This window comes from Gavia stellata, unplaced genomic scaffold (genome assembly GCF_030936135.1).
Source record: "Gavia stellata isolate bGavSte3 unplaced genomic scaffold, bGavSte3.hap2 HAP2_SCAFFOLD_113, whole genome shotgun sequence".
NCBI lineage: Eukaryota > Metazoa > Chordata > Aves > Gaviiformes > Gaviidae > Gavia > Gavia stellata.
In genome coordinates this window covers 154016-181527 of record NW_026776644.1, presented here as the reverse complement: position 1 = coordinate 181527, position 27512 = coordinate 154016, and the positions used below count along the sequence as shown (strand labels likewise).

Genomic DNA, 27512 nt, shown 5'->3' with positions numbered 1-27512 from the left:
TATTGAAAATTTACATTTTAATGTAATGTATTACATTGGAAAGGTAATAAAGGAATTAACGTAATTTTCCTCAACTTGATCTCCACCTTGACTGCTGACAGCCATTTTCGATGGGACTGTGGGGGTGGTTTGCTGACCACGTTCCCCAAGATGACTGTTTGAAAAACTGAACAGGAGTGACTGTGGAAATGAGGAACCAGAAACATTCCTGCGATCAAATCTTTTGCTTTTCAAAGCTTTGACCAAACTCTTTCCTGGCAGTAGTCTCGACAGGATACTGTACCTATACAGTTTTTTAAAAAAATTGTAGCTCTGTGTATCTTGAGCTTCCATGACCAACTGTTAACGGTTCCCACAAGGCACACCTTTATTTTTCTTCCTCAGGGAAACAGTCGTATTCTAGTGTCTGAACCAAAACGGCAAGCAGCGATCAAAGAAATAGTATGTAGAAACGCAACGTTTTTGACAAGTAGGCAGCGGGAGTCAAAACTAAATATTGCCTCAATAGCTAGGTTATGTACTAAAGGAAAAGGTCCCCGTTCTCCAAGTTCTGTAACTAAACAAAAAAAAAAGGGGGGGGGGTGGTGTGGTGTGGGGTTTTTCCCTCAGAGCCGTCACTTTGTGCTCACTCGCCCCTGGTTTGGGGCTCTGGACCCTGTGGCCATGTCCTCCCTCAGCGACAGCTCAGGGCGCCTGAGAGAAACTCGGGGCTGGCGTCGGAGAAAAACCCTTCACGGGGCTAGAGACGACGCTGTCTTTTAAAAACCATCTGGGTGCGTGGCGGGACGGTCTAGCACGGAGACGAAGTTTGGCGGCGAAGGAGCGGGCTGTGAGGGCGTCCCTGCCACCCGAGAACTCCCAACCTGCGCAACCGCTGCACGCCGGCACCTCGCCTGGCCGAAGGACGAGGAGACGCCGGCGGCCACCGGCCTGCGGTGCCAAGGATTTCTGTTTATCGGGAATACAGTATCAGTGAAGTGTCCTGTGCCTGGAATACAGTCTCTCTCTGCAATGACAGAGGCAGACCCATTACCATTTTTTCACTGAGAAATGCTTGACTTTTACTTTCTTTCTGGCAAAAGCCAGTGCTCCATAAAAATTAGAAATTCAGGCACACAGAAAAGCACTAGAGAAAAAGGCAGGGTAAAAACAGGAAAAAAAATAGAGTCACGTTGCCATTACAGCACTGCAGGGTAAAACTCCAAAGTAATTTAGGTTAGGAAACACATCCTGCATTGCAAACATTAGGACAGAAGTCTTCTTTTCCACATGTGACTCTGGGTCCACATTGCTTGAAGTACAGCTTTTTAACTTACGCTGCTCCTTAGTGGAACAATACTCATACAATAAAAGAAAGTCAATGACTGTTTTTCGATTAGGTACCATTTGGAAAAACAAACTTCAGAATCAAAAGAACAGCAGCTGCAGACAAACATGAGTTTGGCTACTATAACTAGAGGGGCAGCACGATTATGCAAGAAACACTGTGTGCTGATTTTAGAGAGATGCAACAGAAACAGCAGAATGGAATTAAAGAAGGCTAAAACCTAATAAATAGTGTAATCCTCCTCAGGAAGAAAAAGGAGCTAAAGGACCTGTTTGACCTTTCACTTACCATTTGAATCTCCATCTTCAGAACTTTCTGCTATTTGGCAATCTGGCATTTCACTGTCCCCTCTTAGGTCTGAATGTTCAGAAAGCATGACAATCTTCTTTTCAGAAGCAGATTTAGCCACAAGGAGAACCCTCTCTCTTTCATTTTCTGACCCAGATTTATTTTCATTCCCATTTTTCTGTCGTTCTTGAAGTACGCTTCCATTTTCTTCCATAGAAGAATCCTGTGTGGACTCAACTTCCGTGCAATCCATGTTAGAAACATGTTCTTCTGGAGACTCTTCCGCACTCTCTACTTCATTTTGGTTTTCTGGAACTTTATTCTCTTTATTGAACTAAAATTTCCTCCTCTTTGCTGCGATACTTGAAGACGCTTTGTTCTTTCTGCGTTTCCTTTTTGACATCTCTACAAAGAGATATCAGAAAAAGTAAGCCAAAACATTACCAGAACAGTTCTTCCTTCAAAATCCAGCATCCTCATTGTCGTGGTTTAAGCCCAGCTGGCAACTAAGCACCACACAGCCGCTCACTCACTCCCCCCAGGTGCGGTGGGGGAGAGAACCAGAAGAGTAAAAGTGAGAAAACTCGTGGGCTGAGATAAAAACAGTTTAATAGGTAGAGCAAAAGAACACTGCGCGGAGAAGCAAGCGAAAGAAGGAATTAATTCACCACTTCCCGTCGGCAGGCAGGTGTTCAGCTATCTGCAGGGAAGCAGGGCTCTATCACGCGTAGCGGTTGCTCGGGAAGACAAACGCCATTACTCCGAATGTCCCCACCTTCCTTCTTCCTCCCCCGGCTTTATATACTGAGCATGATGTCATATGGTATGGAATATCCCTTTGGTCAGTTGGGGTCAGCTGTCCCGGCTGTGTCCCCTCCCAACTTCCCGTGCACCCCCAGCCCACTCACTGGTGGGGTGGGGTGAGGAGCAGAAAAGGCCTTGGTGCTGTGTGAGCCCTGCTCAGCAGTAACTAAAACATCCCTGCTTTATCAACATTGTTTCCAGCCCAAATCCAAAACACAGCCCCATACAATCCAAAACACAGCCCCATACTAGCTGCTATGAAGAAAGTTAACCCCATCCCAGCCAAAACCAGCACACTCATCTTACTTGACTTACAAGGAAAATTATCAAAGGAGCTCAGATAACATTGTCTGTCTCCCTACATATGTCTAGAGAAAGAGTTGCAAGTTAATGAGGTCAATTTGCTATTAAATTTTAAAAAGCCAGCTACAGAATTTCACTCACAAAACCATCAGCTTCAAGATTTTATGAGCAGAAAATTCTTACTTTAGATAGGAAGTATTACCAGAAAGCAAGGTTATTAGGTGAAGTTGCTTACTGTCTTACTACGTGAACTAATATAGATGAACAGAAAAGCATTTGGAGACGAGCCCTTCTTCAAATCGGTTATAAAGCTGTAAACTTCAGAAGCTAAACACATGTTGGGCAGAGTTAAAGAGACAATTTTAAGGGAATATTTGCTGGAGAAAAATTTGCCTGTGAAGACTTACACCTCACACGCTTTCTGTTAACCTTGTTTAAAACAAACTTAGCATTTTTGCCTTCCAGAAAAACCCACCGTTCTTTGTATCGACGGAGTACTGCACAAAGCGCATGGGTGAAGTCAATGGCAAAATTCCTAGTCCTGTTATGGAGACCAGGAAAGTTCACACCATGTCATGCGTTTTAGCCGAGAGACCCAAGTCCCTTTGTTCTTTCATGTCCTTTTCACAGGAAAAGTGGGGAAATAATTGTCTTTCCTTTACATATCTATTATTATTGCTCCCCTATTTTTCTGCCCTTTCCCCCTTCAGTTGGAAATCACACTAAGAGGTGGCATAGATTTTAGCATTTGAGGGCAGGGAAGGGAAAAATACTGTTTCTCATAACTAAAAGCTAGTTGAGTATTCAGAAACTGCCATGTACAACATTTTTGACTTCAAGAGAGAGCAATTTAGGAGCCGTTAAATGTCAGTTGGGTCATCAAGTCCAGTGTCTTACAGTGTAAACCATCCACTGTACTTGAACTTCATAACTATATCGAATGAATGACCTCTGGATTTATCTCACGTTTTGAAGCAAATTAAAAACACTGAACACCTCTGGCATGAAGAACCAGGCATCACCGAAACCTGTTATGTCACAAAACCAGAGAAGGTATCAGTGACTTTAGCACCTTCTCCAAGAAAGTCTGAATAAAATGCAACTTGCCTTCAGAGCACGGTGCACTGGAATCTACAGGCGCTGCTGGCATCTTCATCTTTTCGTTACACTTTGGGTCTGTTTTCTCACAGCCAGGAACATAGTTCTGCTTTGGCATTACACGGTAGTAAGGCGGAGCATACTTCGAAGAGCTACAACCTTGCAACAAAGAACAGATAGCAAAGAATTGTGTCTTGCATTGTTGGTTACAAATACCGAGACAAGTCTTAAAATCATTAGCTTCAAAAACCATACCTCTTTTCTTGCGAGGTTCTTGAAGTTCTTCACAGCATTGTTCAAAATCTTCATCCATTTCCTCTCTCACGATGGCATATGCAGTATCTCTCAAAGCACAAGCTCTGTGCCTAATGAGACGATCTGAAATTTTACAGTCAGAACTGAGTCTTTTCTACCAGCCGATGAAATCCTTTATTTTGATTACTTATCGAAAGATTTTGCGCTTTTCATAGATAGGTTCTGAAGGGTTATCTCAGTGAATATTTTCAGCATAACAACATAAAAGTTAATCATTAAAGCAAAAGCACTAGTTACTGATCAACACTTCTATCACAATTTCTTGTCCAAGTAGTTTAATGCTACAACATTTACAACCTGGCAAGAAATGCTCTCTGTGGATGTTTAAAATGATCTAATCCCAAGTCTACTGTCCACAGACGACGTTTATCAATTTATACATTTTTAATTTTTCCAAATTAGGGATCAAAACACATTCTTACCTCCAGGGTCTTTATCTGGGTTGTACTGTAAAGCATTGCTGCAGATTAGATCGATGTCTTTTAGAAAATCTCCTGCAGTTAGGTACTGGTGCAAGTCAATCTTCGAGAGAACTGCCGAAAGGTCCATGGGCTGTTTAATGACTGCGTCATAATCAGGTACCTACAAATGAAATATGCGTGTTCAGAGATTTAACATGGTATCTACCAACATTAATTATTTTAATAACGTAAAATAAAGGACTTCTTCAAAACCCCAAATATTTATGACACATCCAAAGATATGGAAATTAACCAGTTAGTTGCTTGAAAATAGAAGGGCTATTTCAACTGGCTTTGAAGAGACAGACCAGAAGAGGGAAAAACAAGAAGCAGGGAGGTCAGAAGCACGTGTGGGGCAGAGAAGGGAGCAGACACCCAGAGTGGGATTCATTTCACTTCACTTCAGAAAATCACAGCAAAGAAAGCTTTCTCAGTAGAGTCACCCGAGATTCTCTTTGTTGTTGGCGGGAAGAAAAAGGTGCAGGAATGCACCTTTGAAGTATCTGTCCTAGGCATCTACTTTTGCATGAGATAACTGGACCGAGAGGTGCCAATTTCTTTACTCAGACCATAAAAGGAGCCTAATGACTAGTAGAGATGAGGACATCTAGGTTTAGGTTATTTACATCTCAGAAACTAGAAGTAAAGGGAAAGACAAGTCAGTGGATGTTTAGGGGAACAGGACTTTGCTGAAATGCAAAGCTCTATTAAAACGACAGCTGACTTCCAAGTATATGCCCCTGGCTTAGACTTATTCAATACATTACATGAGAAAAAAAAAAGACAGAAGTGTATGGGAGGAAGAAGAAACCACACAGCCCTTATGGTTGATCTTATACGGAGGAGCCCCAGACGAAACAGAGAATAGAATCTTGGAATTTATTTTAAAAACTGCTGTTCTTACTCCTGTTCTCACAGAAACTACTGAAAGTCAATTAAAGAGCTTTAGGCTTTATTAAAACAGTCCTATAGATACTGTTTATAATTATAAAGAAAGAGATCTCTCTGCTTTTCAGTGCTGTAACATGCCTACATGTCAAAGCCTTTTCATGAGTGAACTGTGTTGGCAGTCGGTCTAACTGGCAGTTGGTCTAACTGGCAGTCGGTCTAGATGATCGTTATAGGTCCCTTCCAACTGAAATACTCTAAAGTTCTGAAGGCATTGCAGAAGGAACCCGGGGCTTTCAGTGAAACTCAAATAACAGACACTTGAGGGCCTCAAGGAGTCAGCAAAAGTAAAAGCAAACTTTCTGCTTCTTGAAAAATCAGAATAGTACGGTCCTAAAAACAAAGACAAACCTTCCTATAAAGAGCACACAAACTCTGAGAAATATAAACACGCAGAAATTATGAATACACGCAGATAAAATGGTATTACAGATCAACACTAATTTACCTCCTCTGGGTCGACAGGCTTTGTAAATGCTCTGAAACGTCTGTCACCGGCAAGTCTACGAGTCACATCCCTTAAGAAAATCCTAAGTTCTCGCAATATATCCTCCTCCTGCTCCTCCAGCTGTCTTATTTCTTCCTCTGTCAGCTGTGGAGGCTTAGGCGGTGGTGCTACAGGCAGTACTTCCAATGTCTGCCAAGCTTAAAAGAATCAGAAACTTTTAGTCAATTTACGGTACTCAAATACAAGCCTATGAAAAATTATTGATAGAAAATTACCACCAAAGCAAATGCTGTAGAGCTGTTAACTTACAGTTAGCAAAGTTTTCTATGTAGAATATCCTCACCTGTCTTAGTTTTTGATGCAGGAGGTTTAGCAGTTTGATTTACAATTAAGTCCTCAAAAAATGTTCTTCTTTCTTCCTCATTAGGCAACTGGATTTTGAACACTTCATCATCATTAATAAACAATTCTTTTATCTAAAGCACGAGGAGAAAAGATATTTCAGATGTAAGGTCACACAAATTCATGTTCTGTTCCAAAAAGATGAGTGCCTTTCCAAATTAAACTGAATAATCACCTTGATAAGACAAACTGTGAAAAGGTATCTTCTTGGCCTTAAAAGGCTGGATTTTCATAGGTTAGCATGGCAAATTAAAGTATCTTCTCTAAGGAACACCTCTAGAGTTAAAGCTCAATGAAGGGACCCTATGATACACTGATAAAGTGCTGACATTCAGCACCTCCTAGACTGCTTATTTTGTATTTACCTGCCTTGCTGTCCTTTAGTTTGAATCTTTATGGCAGCTATAGAAGGAACAGGCAGGATTCAGGAGACAAGTGTGGGCTTTTTTGGTAAGGTGCTGTGGGTTTTTTTTAAATTAATTTAAATGAGGTGTCTAAAGCTGCACACTTCCAAGTTTTACTCCATTTTTCAATCTCTACTACCAGAAAGTATGGAAGGAATTTCAATACTTATTTTAGAAAGAATTTATTAACCGTAGAAGAATTTCTGTAGAAAGTTAAGCCCTTTCAAAGCATTTGATGATAAACACATCTAGGCAACCCCCTCTCTCCCCCCCAGTAAATGAGACAAAATAATCAGAGCAGCATATTCACATTTTGAACACCTTCCTTTAATGCACACTCTCAGATACCTAGAAAGCTAAGCACATACTCTTACTGAATTTTGTTAAGAAATACAACTAAAAATAGATTTCCAAGTTACTTAAACAGAAGTTGGAACTTAGCTTTCTGATTTGTAAAGCTTTCACCGATATGAAGAAAGAAATTGAAATTTTTAATAAAGAATTTAAATTTGAAATTACATTCTATCATTAAGAGTGTGACCATCGTACTTTCTCTGTAAAACTATCTTTCACTTTTCAGTAAAAGTATCTTTTTCCCATGTACATTTCAAGCACCGTATATTCTTGCCTAAGTACATACCTAACAATCTTGAAGTCACTGGAATTATTGTCTGAAGTAAATGTTTATGTCTGTCTAATGAGCATGAGTGTGTGAGAAGGGGGAAAAAGTTGGGTCAAAGTCAAGCTCTTTACTCAGAAAACACTTTAGGCAAATGCTTTCAAGCATTGTTTTGTCTAAGCAAATTTTAAGAGACCTGGTTAGGGTGCCTGAGTAATAACAGTATGAATTTGCTTAAGAGTGCACAGTACTCCAACGTTTAAAGGATTTATAAATTAACAAAAAACTGACTAAAAAAAGTAAGAAAAGTATCAACAGAAGTACCTCTTCTGGGAGATCTGCATGACACACATCAGATGTTGCAAGCAGCAAAACTGGAGCAAATGCTGGAATGTTCTGCAGTAGTGTTGTAAAAGTAGCTCTCAATGTAGCTCCAGCAGCCTCCCACCACAAATGGATATGTGGAATATAAATGATACTTGGTGCTGTTCTTTGTGCTTCTCGCATCAACTGGTAAAATGAAAGCTTGGATAAGAAAACTAAACCATGTAGAACAGGCTAATAAATAACTACGCGTCAGTCAAACTGTCTTATGAAATAGGAGCACATGCAGCCAAAACATCAAAACAATCCAACAAAAGAACAACTCCTTAACAATAAGGTAAAATTTTCACTTTACTCAAATATGGACATTGCTACACAGACAGAAACTGACCTGAATCTCTGCCTGATTTCAAAACTACTTAGGTGTAAGGTAATGCCTAAAGAGCCTTACAACTCAGCTGCTGTGGTGGTGTGCCTGAAAAAACAAGACTAACCCTTGAGCAAGATGTATTAGCCTGGGTAAATCACTACACGACTCTGACTGCACCATTTTCAATTCAGAGTGCGCACATATCCAAGTCACTCTGAAGCACAGTTTGAACAAGCAAAGACCTATGTGAAAAGATGAGGGCTGACACTGTGAAAGAAGCCTGGTTACAATTCATAACTTCACGTACATTTTATAAGAGGTGACCAGTCTGAATAGCTGCCTGAATAGCTAAATCACTCACAGCCTCTCATTATCAATCAGACCAGATTACGTGCTTTGGAAGACCACAAGCCATTGCCTACAGATGGTACCTCGATCACAGAAGAGGACATGCATCTACCACATGAGGGAAGCGGCAACAGTCCTTTCACATGACAAATTTCTCCGTGCACCCTTTCAGATTATCAATATTCAGGGAGTTCCTGTCACAAGATGGGAAGTGCACGTGGTATATCCGGGCAGTGACTAGACATGCTAGTTATATGACCGCAGGTGCAACCATCACATAACACAAAAGGAATTGTTCCTCTTATGTGACAAATGAGTATCCAGTCATGTAACATGTCCATCCTTACTTGTAGAGCTCTCAAATGCTGCTACTAAAGGTGAAAATATTTTAATACAGTGGTGTCAAACAATGAAAGGGATTTCCTGCCTAAAAGTAAAAAGGAAAACAGCACTAAATCTGCTTATATTTAATTTATAGTATAAGAAAAACAAACATAAGCGTTCCATGAATTTTAACGCTTTTACTGCATATACTGCAGCAGTACAAGCTGTATATGTATATATAAGAAAAGAAACACTTCTTTTCCCCAAAAGCTTGATTGCCTTACAAATATAATGAAAATGAAGGTTACAAAAAGTGCATGACAGGCAGTCAGGCTGCTGCAGAGCCATCTACTGGGAGCACAGATTCTTAAGCAGCAATGAAAACAACTTTCTGGATCCCACCGAGATGGGGAGGACTTCTTGCTATAAAGAGGGGTTTATTAGCAGCACCTCCCAGCTTCCCAAGCTGCTAGCAACATCCTCACTTTCCATTCCTTTGGAATGAAAGATACGGCCACATGTAACATCCTCATTTGGTATCATTTGATCTAGCAGAAAAGTGGCTTTTCAGACAGAAGTAAACCTAACAGCACATTCAAACCAGGCCACCTCCATTAACAATGAATTTTGCTTACTTTACTAGTTTATATACAGTTCATGAATCCTATGAGATTAAAGAGAAAAAACGGTACCTGTGCACATGTTTCTTCCGATGATGTGATGCTAACGAACAAAACAGATAGGTCTAGTGTATAGACTGGAAACTTTTCCAGGGCATGTATTACTGCAGGTGCCAAATGAGAAGCTTGCCCGTATCCTGGCTCTCCAACTAGTAAGAATCGTGGCCTGCAAGATGTTGGCTGGTAATAAGCATTTCTAGAACAGGAAGAAGAAAACAAGTTTAAAAATGAGGTGATGAATAGGCACACAGATGATAAGGTTTTTTCCTATACACCTTCCTTTCTTTTTTTTTTCCCTTTCGGTAAATACTCTCCATGTTCCAGCAAATAATAAGCTGGTCTGTGATCAGGAACACTGTCAAAGCCCATTTTCTTTTTAAAAAACTTGTACCATACCTCCCTTAAGAAATCCTGCCAATCCCCAGCATGTCTGCTGTTCCTTGGCTGGGTTAAGTAACAGCTCTTAAATCATACAGGGGGACTGTCCAGCTAAATACACATGTGACAACTCATCAGTAACCCAATATGGGGGAGAATAACAACTCTATCTCTCAGCACACGCCAATCTGGATCTCCTCACTGCCCGTAGACACTGATTTTCAGTAGGTCTTGAGTTTAAGTAGCTGTGAGATCTCTACATCTGTCTAGTTTAGCTGAAATTTGGCCATAGTTACTGGACATAGTGGGAAGGAAGGAGTAGAACAACATTTCTAGAAAAAAATTAACGTGGGCACTGAAACACATTAGCTGTATCTGAAGAAGTACACAAATGGACTGGTTAAATTACAGCAGTACACTCAATATGTATTAAGATGTATATTTATTTTATTCAGTCATTCTAATGTTTCATCTTTGAATTGTCTATTAATTTCCTAGTAATCCTGCTTTACTAGCATGAAACACATTTGTGAAGAGCATTCGTTTTTTTCCACCACAATACTATTGTACCTTTGCTGGCTGAAGACAAAGGTATAGAGACCTAACCAAGCTCAGCAGGTCAGAAGATTTTCTGGACAGCGCAGCAATAGAAAGTGAGAAAAATAACTGACCCACCAGTGACGACAATAATCTGTTTTTTCAACTGTCAGCTTATATGACTTCCACATTAAAATGTTAAAAAGTTAACATAAACTTAGTCGGTTAAAGGTACAAAATGCAGACATTGTTTAAGTTTTTCTCACAGTGTTTTAACAAACCATTTCTCAGTTCTGTTTCTGCTACATAATTCGCTGCTGGTTTAACAATCTTGGAAATTAGAAGGGCAAAAGATGTCTACACGAATCTGTAGGGGTTTTTTAGCTAAAAGGACAGGTAGCACGTTTCTTTGGTCTTGAGTCTTTCAAGGAATGCCATGGATTAAATCAACACATTCTAATAGTCTGTGGACCACTTTGACTTAGGAAAAGAGGGCTGGGCCATTCAGTTTGATGGGTTATGGCAGTGTACTCCATTAGAACCTCAGTACCCAGCTGGATCTTCACGCTTACTTCTTGCAAATATTGATCACCCCCCCACACCCCTCCTCTCTACTTCTTCATCTACCACCCCTCACACCAAAACTGTTTACAGACACGGCCATCTGAATAATGCAAACATCAAGGGACAAATATGTACCTGCTAAAATTGAGGAATTTTTCCTTTTGTCTACCAGGCATTTTAGGAGTTGGCTTATCTTCAAAGATTGATGGTGATTCCTCATCACTGTCAATCGCATAATTTCTTAAAATATGATTTAAACTGTCTGAAAGACAAGAGAGGTTTGTTAACTTTCCTGAATAGTCCATATCTCGCTCTCACATTAATACAGCTTCTAAATCAGTGCTGGAGACCCCTTATATTGTATTTCTTCATTTGAGGGCACATGCAGAATGTTATTTTCTGAAGAGTTTATCCTACCACAGATCTAAGGAGATTGCACAAGTCTCTACAAAGCTGTCCTACATCGCATGATTTGCATAAGGTATTCTCTCTCTGTTGGTGAAAACAACAGGAGGTTTCTTCCTTAGAATAAAGATGATTAGGAACTTCTGTAGTTCCTAGACACCTGAAAAACCCAACAAGGCCACTTCCTTCTGGAGCAGGTTCCCCCACTGGATGTGGGGAAATTAAGTGAACGTGGTGGCCACAGACTTCCCTTTGTCTAGGACTAGTGAGTCAGAATATACAGACCAACACATCTTCTAAATAAGGCTCCTCAAAGATCCCCGAAGGAAGAGATCATGAAAGGCCGACAACGGAGACGGGATGCAATTACCAATCCCTTAGCCTCTCTGCTTTTATATTGTTGGTGGGTTTCTGCCTCTTTCACCAATGCAAACAATCTACCAGCTCTACTGGGAGTAATACTGGTAGGATATTTTCCAGGGATTAGGATAATAACTAACTATTCATGGATCTCCGTTAATCAGGAGTGCAGCGAGTTTATCGATTTATTTGCTGTCACCAACCGACAGACAACTTGGTCAGGGTTGATGCAGTCAGGAGTGTGAGCTCACATACGCTATGCAAGCCAAGCCCCAGAGTATACGTTACTGAAACATTCTGATCTCATGTGCAGGCGTACAGTGTGATCCACAAACATTCAAATTAAGAGACTATGGTTAAAAATCACGGTAGCTGTAACAATATTTAGCTTAAACCACTTATACTTGTATTGTGGTTCTGACATTCTTCACAGGAATTAGAAGCATTCATGTAAAAATGCCCTCTCCCCCCATTTAAACATTTATTTTGAAAGAGGTGCCTCACACATTAAACCTTAAATCCATCTCTACGAATGATAAACACGATATTAGCTACTGTGAGAAACAGGGTGCTCTAGGAGAGAATGCATAGTTCTCTCCTATGTATTGCGAGTCATTCACAGCTCCCATCCAGCACTTCAGTTTAGAATCCAGAATAAAAACTATGCACGATATTCCTGAAATAAAGGCGTGCATGTGCATATTATAAAATCCTACTGTCATTATGGCTGAGAGGTTTCTGTATGTTGATTGCACAAATCAGAAGTTTTTGCTTTGGCAGAAGTTTAAAGAAGCGGCTACTATTGTTATACCTTGCTGTTGGTCCTTCTTTAGAGCAAGCTCTGCGTGGGGAAATACTCTCTGCAAGGCTTGTAAAATTCTTGCTAGTGTGTTTTCAAGCAGTGGTTTTGAAATAGGTGATAGTGCTCGCCCAGGTGAAGCCACAGCCCTCCGTGAAGCTGGAACAGTCTTCTGCATAGCCATGACAAAATCCTTCGCTGTTATTTTAATAGAAGCAATATCTAACTGCAGTTTCTCACTGCTTTTGTATATTTGAGGATAGCGGCGGCGCAGAGCACAGAGGGCAGCTTCAGCACATAAGCATTTAATATCAGCACCACAGTATCCTAATAAACAAAACAAGAATCAAATGTTATGTCAGTCTCAGGCAACACAGAAGTCAAGGCCAAGGTTTCCAAAGTGCAACACTGAAAGACTTTGTATGCAGCTAAAAATTAACAGGCTAAGAGATAATCCAAAGCGTTACCGAACTGCAGAGAAGTTTTGTTATGTGGCTCACAGCTTGATACCCTGCGCTTATGAAGCGGCCTCCTAATCAGAACTTTAGTCCTGAGGAAGATGCCCCAAAGCTATTTAATGTTCTGAGAGACAAGAAGAAAATGACAAGAAAAGAAGCATCTAACTTTGTTTGCTCCCAAGGCGTGTCAGCTGCCTCACGCTGCAGCAAGGCACAAGAGCTCGGGTGCTGCCTGGTACAAGCTCGGATTCCTTAGGACTCAGTCATGTGCAGTGACTGACTTTGTTTTCAAACTTACCAACACATTTTTCAGCTAGCTCTTCAAGAAACATGTCCAGTGGCTTAGGGGTCCAGTCTCGTGTGTGAATCTTGAAAATATCTTTTCTGAGAGCAAGAGTGCTTCAGGGTGAAAGTGCCTAATTGGATTAAATAAGTAAGCAAACATGAACCACTTTGGGAATGAAAAATCTTAAGTTGCTCCAGCACCAGCCTTGGTAAAAGTTGTTGTTAGCAAAAAGGAATTCTTGCGTGCACACCATTTCTGTCATTTTCTAGATGAGATAGCAGTAATTTATAGCTAATTCAGACATTGATCCTTACTTAAACATTTCAGTGACTAGCAGCATCCCCTTTTCTTGGCTGGTCACAGTGAAACCAAAATTAATTCTAGAACTACCTACTTGTTGAAATCATCTTAGTCATATATATTCAGTACCAGATCTGCCCTCCACAGCACAACGCAGCTCTCTCCAGACATCCCTCTTTTGTCCAAGTTGTACAACACTGATTTCGACTTTAACTGCTCCGTGATACTGCACTGTTATGTGATTTTGTTACAAAGAGGGACTTTGCCACATTAGCATTAGGGTTGAGTTTAAGTTCTGACCTCTTTATTTGGCAGGCTGAAGAGGAACTCTCGATCAAACCGTCCGGGTCTTCGTAAAGCAGGATCTATAGAATCCAGCCTGTTGGTGGCTCCAATTACCACAATCTCTCCTCTGCTGTCTAACCCATCCATAAGTGCCAGAAGTGTTGATACAATAGAGCTAACAGAAAAATATAATTTTCATTCACTGGTTTAGTAAATTTTGTTACGTTTTACATGACCTTCTCCAATGACCACTCAAAAAGGACAAGTTTTTATTGATGAGATGCTCCTTACTGAAAGACTCGTTTTAAGACATAAAGAAACAGACAAGGTAACACAGGTCTTGTGCTGCTATCAAGCTTAGTGAATTGTTTTCAATTATTGTTTAAAAACCGTCTGAAGTTTAGTAGCATTGAATTACTAGTTTTCAGGACAAATGAATGTGTCACATGAAGTTAAATAGGTTGTGGTCTTCTTTTCACAAAGATCAAGCAGCTTCTATGTAGGTACAAAAAATGTACTACCTATGGATTTCGTCTTGTTCACAGGACCGCACAGGAGCAAGACCATCTATCTCATCAAAGAAAATAATTGAAGGTCGCATCTGGTAGGCCTAGAATGAAAACACAGGAATACTGACATAAGTAAACCAGCACAATTTTAAAGAGAAAAACGTCATAGTTGGAAAGTCACTGGAGCTAGATTTTTCCAACTAGCATCAGGGATCTCTACTAATGGAGCTAACGGAGTAAGTGGCACGAGTAACAGAAGACAGCAGCTATGTCAACCCGCTGAGACTGGGTGACAGGAAACAAATCATACCAGTAGTTTTTACAGCTATTTGGCAACCACCGAGAACAGAGCCAGGACTTAATTCAATTAGAGGTTCTGGAAGCAAGCTTCTGTTATGAATTTAAATGACCATGCTTGCAGCCTGCATCTGTTTCCCTCTGATCTAAAGCCACCGTCTCTTGCCTCTTGAAACCTTTTTTGTGGCTGTTTGATGTTTTTTTGAGGGGGTGTGTGTTACTTTGTGAGGTTCTCTCATTTGCTTTATTAATCTTTCCCAATACACCTCAAGATTTCAAGCCCCTAAAAAACCCACTGAAAAAAGAAACACTGACAATCCCGTTTCAGTGGAAGGAACTGACAAAACCCAAAAAAGAGTGAGTTCTTAAAAATATTGACCACAGAAAACTACAGTTACAACTCGGACAGAACACGTGGCACGTTTCCACCTTACCTGATCAAACAATAAACGAAGCTGTCGTTCAGATTCCCCTGCCCATTTACTCAGGCAGTCGGCACCTTTTCTCATAAAAAAGGCTATTCTCCTGTCACCTTGGCTACATTCATTAGCAAGTGCACGAGCAACCAGTGTCTTCCCAGTCCCTGGAGGGCCATAGAGGAGACAGCCTCTGCAATTAAAAATACCAAAGATTCACATAAGAAAAAAACATCATGGCAAAGTACCTATTACAACCCTCATCCCTACAACACACAACTCTTCTCTCTAGCTTACACTTCACGTGTAAGAGAGCGGTAACAGCTGAAGCGTGAGAAAAGTCAAACCAGATGGAAGTTTTGTGTTCCTACACAACTCAACAAGGCAGTAAACAACATGAATAAAGAGGATCATGCAGATGTACAGAACCTTGAGAAATGATCGTAGTGTCCCAGAACAACACTTCCAAAACTGCTGACAAACTAACAGGGGTGGTTACAGCACAGTGGAGCCAAACAAGAACAAACTTCAGCACAGAATCTAAGACTGGGCTAACTTATGAATCACCAGTTCATTCTTCAATGATACATGGCACATTCATTCTTGTTTTCACAAAAGGCAAGATTTGATAGTAAAGCATTTAATTCTCCCGTAAAAAGCTTTAAGTTAGTGGACTTGGTCTCCCATTGCTGATGATAAACGAGGAGGAAGTCTAAAGCTGGGATATATAAATATAGCCATCAGATAAATATAGCCATCAGATAAATATAGCCATCAGCTAGAAAAGCCAATACACTGCTGTTTCAAAAAGAATTTAAATGAATAAAGAAGCAAAACACAGATTTTGTTGTCGTTCTTTGTAATACTTTTAAAGTTACTGAAAGCAAAGGATTAAAAGTCGTATTTCAATATACCATGATTGAGTTTTGCTGACCAAGAATATGTAAAGCTAACAATTAAATCTCTAATAATTTCATTTCATAACTAAGTACAACAAACGCTGCAAGGTTCTAGTTGCAAGTCCTATCAATTGTAAAATTGATACTTGAGCACTTGAAAAAAAAGAGAGTTGGTGGGAGAGACAACTGGACATCCAAGAAACAAATTACTGTTGACTACCAGTAGGTAATTCCTTCTTCCTGCTTATAAACTAATGAAGTTGACTTGTACGTAGAACTCAAAACAAAAACACTCCAACCCTGCCTTTTAAAGGCAAGACACTTTCAAAGTATATTCTCCCCACACAGTACATCTTTGAACCTACATATATTCTGGATTCTATCCATTTTTAAGAAATTACTTTTTACTACTGCTAAAAAACCCCATCAACACTCCTGAAAATTTTGAAGCATGGAAACATATTGATACCTCAGTTGAATATTCTCATGAAAATGGGTGACCAGCAGGTTGAGGGAGGTGATTCTTCCCCTCTACTTCACTCTCATGAGACCCCACCTGGAGTACTGCGTTCAGCTCTGGGGCCCCCCACGTAAGGACAGGGACCTGTTGGCGCAAGTCCAGAGGAGGGCCACAAAGATGATCAGAGGGCTGGAGCACCTCTCCTATGAAGACAGGCTGAGAGAGTTGGCATTGTTCAGCCTGGAGAAGTGAAGGCTCCGGGGAGACCTTAGAGCAGCCTTCCAGTACCCGAAAGGGGCCTACAGGAAAGCTGGAGAGGGACTTTTTGCAAGGGCATGTAGTGACAGGACAAGGGGTAATGGCTTTAAAACTGAAAGAGGGTGGATTCAGATCAGCTATAAGGAAGAAATTCTTCACCATGTGGGCGGTGAGGCACTGGAACAGGTTGCCCAGAGAAGCTGTGGACGCCCCAACCCTGGAAGTGTTCAAGGCCGGGTTGTATGGGGCTTTGAGCAACCTGCTCTAGTGGAAGGTGTCCCTGCCCATGGAAGAGGGTTGGAACTGGATGATCTTTAAGGTCCCTTCCAACCCAAACCATTCTATGATTCTATGAAACAATGTCTGTTACCTTGGAGGTTGAATTTTGAATCTCTCAAAGACTTCTGTGTAAAGCAAAGGAAAAACGACCATCTCTTTTAAAGCTGAAATGTGGTCAGAAAGACCACCCACACCATCAAACCGTACCTAAAGATAAATTCAAAAGAACACATTTCATATGTTAAAGAAAGCTGCAACCTTGATAAGGTTCCATCAGAAATTGTATGTCAGCACAAAGGAAATGCTCTGGGCAATTTTCAAACTGCTTGAGAGAAAACTGTAAACCAAGGTAGCTGTAGACAGCACATTATTGAAAGCTTTCATAAGCACTGGAAACATCTCACTGACACAATGAACTAAAAATACTTACTGAACAATCTGTTTGCATTGGATCAACGTCAGCCAGACTTGCTCCAATTTTCATTCGATCCTTGTGAATTCCCTTCAAATCATCTTTCCGAAAGTTTAGTGGAAGACACCTGTTTTGAATTAAGAAGAAAGAGAAAAGCGCTTTCTAACTTACGATGCAGCTAGAAGGTTTTTGCTTTTATAACAATGGCAAGTGAATGCAGAAAACCTTACAAATGAGCTTAAACTTCCTAAATAGTTAAATACGTGTTCAAATTGTTTTATATTTAATGTCTGTGAGTAAATAAAGGAAAAAGGTCACTGGAGGCATTAAACTGGGTTTACTTTAACAACTCTTAGCAGTTACGAATAGCCACACCAGTCAACACAGCACATACATGAATGCAAGCTTCGAACAAGTTATTCCCTATGTGGAGACCGTGAACTGACCTCGATTTGTGTGATGAAAGAACCCCCCAAAACACAGTGACATCTTTCAAAGATTTTTTGCTTCTACATTCAAAAAGTTACAGCCCAAGGGGATACTTATTTCAGTGCGGATTAACATTATAAAGGCTGCCCACCACTGCTGGTCCTTCCCAAGGACTTTGGGATGCGTGTGTCAGAAGACACACATGTCTGAAAGACACTGGGCTGAAAACCTGTTTCTTAGATTGTTATCAAAATAGTTTTTCTAGACCAATTGTTAAGTAATAAGAGCACCGTCATTTCCTCTATTTATAACATTTTCTGTTACGATGGTTTTCTTTCGGAATGAACTACTGTAAAGCACAGGAGCAGTAGTTTTACATTTAAAAATTACATAAAAGTGTTCCTCCCCCCATTCCCACCTAGAAATCAAATTGCTTATTAAAAATCAATTCTAAAAATCCAATTTTAGAGAGTCCAGTTACAGTCGTCAGTACCAAGAGATACGATTAAATATTGCCACAATTTAGAAACTATACAAGATGAAGAGGATAACAGTTCACGGTTAGACAGGTGCAAACTCCTCCCAAGTAGATTTCTCCCTCCCCTACGCTCCAATTTCATTAACCTTTTTGAATCTCTGTTACAGCTGCGCTTCCTACGCCTCTCCAAATGCTCTTCGTCATCAGATGAGGAAGAGGATGTGGAATCCCTGTTGTGGACTGTGTGTCTCCGTCTGCAAACATTTAAACAAACAAGCGAAAAGAATTGAAGTACAGACTAAGTGATATCAAAATTTAAATGAATTGTATCTCAGAATTTACTTTGAGATCTATTAAGTTTCCAGATCAGTGTACTCCTTATGAATCTGATTTCAAAGTACACTACATGATTTTCCTTATGACAGCAAAATTCAATTTTTTTTAGGAAGGGAAAATGTTTAACTAATTTGCAAATAAATTTCATGAACAAATGACGCATTTTGTCCAATCTCTCTCTCTCACACACAAATAGAGTTTCACTTAGCATTATGTACCCACTCCGTGAAACATAAACCTTTTTAACTGATTTAAAAATCTGGCTTCAGAAACCCTTCCTTCCATAACTGTCTGCTTTCAGGGATGCTAAACAAAGTTCTCATATCTAGCAAGAGACAGCGTTCTCCATGCTTCAGCTGCTTACAGGACCCAAACCCCCTTTGTCATTACTCTTGCCATTTATCATCTATAATTTCATTTAGTATTTTTCTTGTTTAATGATAGTTTCATACAGAAACATTAACTGATTGCAAAGAGAAACCAGAATCAGTATTTGAGTGATTAAAAAAAATTCCACTAGAACTTCCATACAGGCTCTCCCTCTAACTAAATTATCTTCAGTTTTAAGAAAATAATTGGTCTCCTTCAAGACTGAAGAGTCTAAAATTTTCAGAGTGAGATTCTGGCTTCAATTCCAGAACAAAAGAATTTCAGTTATACAATCTCAGCCATGACCTCCATAATCACCTCATCAGTGACCACAAATACTGCATTTAAAAAAAAAATCTAATGGCTAATAAAACGTATAGTCTCCCCCCCAAGATTTGTTTTCTTTATACCCTCAGACTACCACAGCAATAATCATACTACTAATCTGTAACTACCACCAATTCAAAACCCTTGCCCCTTGAAAGCATTATTCAGTAAGGGGCCTGACAGCATTCTTGATAAATAAGAACTATCACTAACCATACACCAACCTGTTAGTTCTTTTGCAGCAAGAGCCTTGTGACTGAGCACTTCTAAATGAGTATCTCTGTCTGACAGGTGAAGACCGGCCCGAAAGATAGTTCTTACGTTGCCTTGGTTCTGTTGAAAGCAAAGAATTTAGAATAATGTTACAAACAAGTTTAAGAGAAAGCAGGATAGTGAAAGAGGCAGAAAATGTGATGTGTTTCACTGATCTCTCATTTCAGGGGAAGTTTCAAGTGATTGGGGGCGGGGTGTGTGTATTTATTTTTTTTAAATCAGCGCACAGTAGAAGTGAAAAAACACGCACCTACTTTTTAAGGAGAACTGAAAACCACAAGAGTAAGGTTATCAATTCTGTTTAATTACCATTCTCTCAAGGATACATAGGTCATTTTTTACTGAAAAACAACAGGAAGCATGCCAAATGGCAAAGAAATACAATGTGCACAGGATACATACATTTAATAAAATCTAACTGCAGAATGAAGGTAATAAATTTAAATAGGAGTTGAGTGTGTGTATACATTTTCATTAAAAGAGTAGCTCGCTTATATGCAAGAAATTAGCTCTTAAGAGAAACTGTGCATATAACCTACTTTCCAGTGGAGCTTGATAGCGCTCAACAGTTTTCCTCTGTCGAAAGTCATAACGCTTTCGAGTGTCTTCGCTTTCTTCTGATGAAACTACTGTAAATCGACATAACGTTAAACTGTTTAAGTACTGTTGTAAATGATACTAAATTCAAAATGCACTGCACAGATGCCTATAGGTTTTACTATTACCTTCATGTTAATGACACAATAGATCTGAAAACCTGCAAAACCTTAAGACCAATTTATGCAAGACACATTCCAGAAATTACAATACACAGAGGAACATACATATAGATATTGTTCTGTCCTCACTGAAACTGCTGGGTGACGTCTCATCAGTCTTAGTAACAACAATACTGTCATCTTGCTTAGCTAAGATGCAGCTCCTGTGAAAACCACTATTTCAGAAAGTAATTCCTTGTTATTTTGAGAAAGTGTTTCACAGAAATGTTTTTAATACTCTACAGTGCTAAGACTAAGCATGGTAATCTAGCTCCCAAACCCTAGCTCAGCCACATGAGCAATAATGGGCAAGCCACAGGTGTGAACCTCCCCAGTCAGAAAACAATGTCAAATGCATACAGTTTATGCCACTAGCTTCTGTAAAGTAACTTGAAGTTTCTTCATGAAAGACAATATGAATGCAAAAGACAGCGTATAATTGTCTAGCAGGTTCTTAATAATACCCTCTCACATTAATAGCTGGACACCAGGTGAGGAATGTACATGCTCTGTTCACCTACCTGCTCACTAAAATTAAGTAAAATTTTATTCCTTGGAAAGCACTACCCATTTTTTTCTTCCCCCCAAAAGGTCTCACTGCTTTCTGAATGCAAGATAAATTACACAAGATATATAGACAGCACATGGAAAACTGAAAAATTATTTTGGCACCACTACCATCCCAAGTCCTTGGTACTCCAACGCTCCTGTCACAAAGGCATGAATTTCTCTGCTTTTCTGCTCCTCTAGTCCTTCCCCTTGCTCCACTCATCTTCTTTACACCACCACTGACACGCTTTCCTTTCCCCACTCCTTCCTGGCATGATTTTAATTATAGAAGTATATTTTAGTTTTTTCCTAATTTGAAATTCCAGAGTTTTCACTTTGATCACAAATGAATTGCCCCATACTCTTTCTTTCTCATTCAACATACGATTTGTAATTACTTTCTACAAGTCTCTCCTGCCCAGCACCCCTACATCCACACACTTGAACCAAGCCATATAGAGGAGGTCTGATCACCAAGGTGCACACCTGGGAGCCACGGGTTCAATCATGAACAGGCCACGGACTGTTCTCTGAACAAGATCACCCCAGTGCTCATTAACACCTGGACATCTAGCTTGAACCTTTTTGTAGGTCTCCATTGCCAGTGGTCAAGTCTTACACAGGCTGTGTAACATGTCCAAGATACTGCCCTCACTGCGTATTGCATAAATCATCTCTTATTCAAGCTCTGATGGTCTGATGGTCAGACAGGTGATCAGGCGCAGGGCACAGTCAGACAAGCGTACTGACCAGCCAACTATTTACACGTGACTGGCCCTTTTTATACCCTTGCCCCTCTACTTGCCCACTCTTGTTCCTCCCAGAATCACCTAAACCCCACCCTTGTCCCGCCTTTGGTTCCTGCCCTAAAGATCCCATAAGTCCTGGGTGAACTGCTTTTCCCCTGCATCCCACAGTATGTCCCACCCCTAGGCAGTAACCCCTTAGTCGGAAAGGTGATCTGGAGAGCTGCCCCCGATGACTCATCCAGATGGGTTTCACCCCTGGACGCTGGGGCGGATGGGGCGGATGGCTCCGCTGAGACAGCCCTGGGAGGGGCCCAGACAAGGTGGCTCTTCCTCCTTGACTGGAGTCCTTGGTTTGGGTCCCTGCCTGCCGTCGTGCACCCCTGTGCTCCTCTGGGCTTGTGCAGATAGGACTTTGATGGGCTGATGGCCCTGGGAGTAGCCCGGCGGGGTATTATTTGGGCTCCCCCTCCTGCCACTGTCTCTCTGAGCTCCTTTGTGGGTGTGCAGAGGAGGTCTACCGCAAAACCTAACACCCATCGGCTCAACTACCGCCACATCCTTTTCTGTCCTTGAGTACAGTCTCGACCCATTCTGTTCCATCCAGAAAGCTCCTACAAGGATCGTTGGACTGACTGCCTTAATCACAACTGTCATTCTCCTTAAAACCTTAAAGTTTTTCCCCCTCACTTCAAACATAAAGTTAATATGGCCTTTTACCATTTAACCTGATTCCTCGTGTTATTTCCCGCTGAGTACCGGGATGACAGCTCCTAATTACAGGACCAGACAGCAGCTTTCACTGACTACCTGCTGAACACAAAAATGAACAACACTGTCTTCTCCCCTGCTGATCTTCATCCTCTGGAGGAGCTTTCCATACACACCGGGCAGCGTCCCTTACTTCCTGAAAACTCTTGCCGTACTGCTCAAAACCGTGAAAACTGTCCTGCTGCTGCTGTTGCATGATCACTCTTTCTCATTCTGAGTAATAACGTCCATTTCTTGTATTCCCACCTGTTTTTTTCTCTGAATATCTGTTCTGAGCTCTCTGCAGTACTGCCCTGAAGTCCGTGACTTGTAGTGTCAACAGCAATATAGATTTTTTAATAGATGAAAAATACCGAGTAGTTCAGCTCATCTCAGTTGTTTAAGACAAGGCTTTTGGCTACAGCGTAGTAAAGAAAATTTAAAACAGAACTAATCTACAGTGCCACCTTGATTATCAGCTATTTCTTCAGCAGCTCTTTGGATTTCTTTCTCTCCTTGGGAGTACATATCGAGGTTTTCCTAATTAAAAGAAACGAGAAAGATCAGTGACAAATATGCAGAAAACCCGACATAGGCATATTGCCTGCCTACAGAGTAATATTATCAAGGCACTCCAGAGACAGAAAAGATTAAATTAAGGTATGGGAAGAGAGAACTGGAACATCATTCTGGCATCCAGAATTAGTAACAAGAATTTCTGCTCTAAAATAGGGTTTAGTACATGTGATAGTTAAATACTGATCCAGATACAAAACTGAGGGTATCAGTTAATTACAGGTTAATAATCCAAGAGTGTGGCAGAGCCCAGGAAAAAGCAATCCCTAGCAAACAACATAAAATTTGTGCGGGCATTTGAGAGATGATATACAAAGTACTATGGACAATTCCGGTTTCATTAAAAAAAAGGATTTCAGATCTAAACAAAAAAACCTCTGAAAGCCGGCTATGAAGATGTTTAAAAAATGAAGTGCTTGTCATTCAACAAGACAGGAGAAGAACTTAATTTAATAGAGCAAAACTAAGACAGAGGAAATATGATTGCTGTATATAATTTTAACGTAAGTTCCTCTAAGGACAGAGGACTATTTAAGCTCACAGGCAAGGCTGGCACAAGAACACACATAGATAAAGCAGGCATCAATGAATTCAGCTTTCAGTAAGATCTGAAGTGAAAACCCAAGCCCTGAAACAGCTGTTTGTAAACAGTGTCCATTCAAAAATCATACGGCAATTCAGAAAGCATAGTATAAGACATGTATTTCAGCATATCACTGCTCTTTCATGTCTTCTGAAGAAGGTATTTTCTTCACCCTTAGAGCGTATCTGTAGCATGATCATACCAGTAAGATGTTAAATTATAATTAGAGAGCAAAAACAAATGTTATTTTAGACTACGCTATTCTTTGGAAGAACTTATTTCAGCTCAATTAAAATTACAACTACGTAATTCCCCTACGTGAAATACACTACTTATACAAAAATAGTAAAATAAATTAGTATCTACTTCTTCTGCATCGTGGAACACCCCAAGGTCTTCCATCATTCGCCGCCTACGCATTTTCTCCATGTCATCCATTTTTTGCAAGACTGCTTCTGCAGTACTAAGATAAAAAGTTAACATGTAAGAGCAAAGACAGGCAAGAACAAAAACACCCATTTAAAACAGTACACATAATCAATATGATATTTTAATACAGTATTCATAAAGCAAGAATCATTGACAGACAAGTTTTTAAACACTACTTAAAAATTAGATCAAATGTTCAAGGTTTTTATAGATTTAAGAACAAGTGTTTGAGATTTGCAAAAATACACTGTTTTCAGGTTTGTTTTCCCTCTCGGTGAGCACAGTAAAAAAAATCCATTTAAGCAAGAGAAAAATAAGAATTCTAAAGATCATAGTAAGACAACAGAAAGAAATTATGGCAGTTTTTAATAGCACTTAAGTTGTTCTGCATGATAGCATTAAGTAATTTTCAGCTCACAGCCTTCCTCAGACAACAGGCTGCTTGTTCTTCTCTTAACTGTAATCTAAGTTTTGTGCTGGTTTTCCATGACTAGACATGCTGGAAAAAACATCCCACTGCTGTTACACTTGGCAAACCTTTCCGAAAACAATGTCCATTTGGGCTTCACAAAGAGAATTAAGCCATGGACAGACAGGCAGAAACACTGGGACTACTTCACTTTGGCTTTATCCAACTTTCCTCAGTATCTTAACTCAACCAAGCATTATAAGAACATTCATAAGCATGGAAGAAAAGTTAATTAAAAATGAAGGCAGTTCTGATGCTAAGAAAATTCATTTAGAGGGCAAGTTAAATCTACTGAAAGTCACAACGTAAAGTGATCTTCTTGGTTCACAAGACAACACATAAACCCACCGAGCCCATACATAAAAGATGCTCTCGTATGAAGACCTCTCTGCAACTGGCAATCCCAAAACAGAGACACCAGTGGCAAATTTCAACATTGGCTGTGCCCAAATTCTTTACACATGAAACACCTTCCAAATACATCCTCCCGCACATGCTCTCAGACCTGGAAGTCTTAAGCAGCCACAAGCACCTATTTCCAAAAAACAGGTTAAACAGTTTTGCTGCCAAGTACAAAGGCCCACACCTTACACAAATCAATGTATTAACAATAATTACAGGACATACCAGTGCAGGCAGAGGAAGAGGAGGAGACCCTACCTGATCAACGACCACGGAATGTTAGCGGAGGTTGCCAGTAACAACCCAGAAGTTCCAAGCTGCACCACCCTGGTGGAACTCTACTATGGAAGGCACCTGCAGCCCAGCAGTTGTCACACGGATGTACCGTATACGTAAGGGCACGTAGGGAAGTCTCAGCCTGAGCACTGAATACATTTAGCTCTTGCTGCCAGGAATAACAATACCTTTTTCTGTTGTCAAAAGAAGGAGAAAGTCCCTAGCCAATATGATGCCATAGCAGAAAGGCTTGCTAGTAAGGCTCATTTTAGTAGCTTTGTAAGATCATGAAAAAAACCCACTTACTTTGTTATAAGTTTGTCGAACAAAACAGATTGATTTGTAATGGTGTAACGACTTTGTTGACGTCTGCAGCTTCAGCGGACCTCCAAATCCCCGTTTTCTTCATGGACTTGTTGTGCAGCTTTTGCATCAGCTCTGGTCTTCAGTGTTCTGGTGACTACAATGCATTAATGTATAAAATATTTTGAGACAGAAAATACGTTAGTCCCTTTATTTCACCGTTGCTCTAGTAAAATGTAAAAAAATCTGCAGTGGCTTGATTTTTTCTTTAAATACTGAATTGGAAGTTATTGTCATCACCACAGCATTCAACTTAAATTAATTATGTTTACCTACCTAAAAGCATGACTTGTATAGCAATTTTTTAATAGACTGGGAAGCCAATCTGATGAAAACAAACACGCAACTTTTGTTCCATGCAGGAAGCAAGTTCATTCCAGTTACTTCTTTCTGGAAAAGTGAAAACAACAAATACCTCTCTCTAAGGTGTTTTTACTCCATCCATGTCAAATTGTATCGAATAGTTTTTTTAAAAAATTATTTATGTGGGAAGTCTCTTCTTAAGATGCGTGGTTTTAGTCCATTGTTTAAGCATGCATCACTCATTTTCTGCATCCTGACACAAAAGCTCTAGAAGATAAGAAACGTCTCAAGATAAACTCCCAAATAGCAAAGAACTCAAAGGCTTGCCTGCTTTAAAAACTATCTGCCCAGTATTTACCACACAGCATCCTTTGCCACGGGTCTGTTACTTGCACTATCATTAAAACAGTTAAGAGAGGTCAGTGAGGAAGTAGTGCACAATTAGAACTTGAATTACTACACACAAAGCGCATTTCAGGCCCCTTCCTGCGTTCAGCCCATCCATGGCTGGCAGGACGCTGCCTGGAAATAACGCATTTTCCCAGCTGCCAGCAAGCAGCCTCACAGCACCAAGCCTGCTTGTGTACTCAGCACAGTGATTCAGTTCCAAGGTGAATCACTGAACTTCAGTGACACCTTCCCCACATCAGCGGGTTTGTGCGCCTCATGACTGAATTACTTTTTAACTCAAATATTACCTCCTATTTGCAAGAACGATTTTCAATTAATTTGTGTCCTGCAGACTCCAGAAAATCCGTGTCACAAAGAAACCTGAGCTAAGGAACAGATTCTCAGGCACTAGTGCCTAAGAGCAGGCTGGAATTCACGCTGTGTTCTCCCCAAGCCTGACAGGAATTAATAGCATATCCTCCTATTCTCACCTACCTCTTTTCGTAAAACTCATAGGAAATTCACTATCTTTTCACTATCTATTTTCACAACTTCAGCTGCTTTGGGTTGATGCGTTCAGCAGTTTTTGTGGCCAAGTTAAATAGATGGTGTGACCAAACGCAATCCTTCTCAGAAACCAGAGTAAAAAGGAATCCTAGGGAGTTACCACTACTTACCTTCTTTATATTCTTCCTTTTTTTTGGTCTGACTTTGGCTTTGCCAACTGCCTACATTAAGAAAGAGAACAGAGGAGAGAAAGAAGAAAAGAATGATTGTATTAGAATATTGTATAGAAGTCTTGTATTGTACTGTTCCCCATCAAGACTAGGGAACCTGACCAAGTTTGTAATCCAGTGCTCCACATCATGCAAAGAAAAGCCTGTGGACCACACTGAGGATTCAGATCCCAAGTCTGCTGCGTACCATATGCAGACAGTTCGGTAAGGACGCAACTTTCCTAACCGGCTAATCTTGAAGTCTCAATAGTGCAAATAACATCTCAGTAACCAAAGCGGAGGAGAGATCTCAAAGGAGTTGGGAAAAGATGCACGTTTTTTATACAAGCAGAAGACTTTTACTAAGAAGAGTGATTCTGGTTCTAAGACACTGACACTGACATTAACATAATCATACTCCCCCGCAGATTTTTAGCTGTAGATTTATCATGATGTGACTCATTGTGCATGCTTTCACTTTTCCTTTTAATTCTATGAATTGAACAGAGATTGGACATCTAGAAATACAATACCTCGTAAAGCGTCTTCGATTGACATTTTCACTTAATATTTCCTTGCTTTTGTCAAAGCTAGAGTCTGAACAGGGCGGCATGTTTTTTCTCAT

The 27512-nt window shown here is 40.3% G+C and overlaps 1 pseudogene; it reads right to left on the bottom strand.

The window, feature by feature from the left end:
* Positions 1-758: 758 nt before the first annotated feature.
* Positions 759-27512, bottom strand: LOC132321192 (ATPase family AAA domain-containing protein 2-like; annotated as a pseudogene).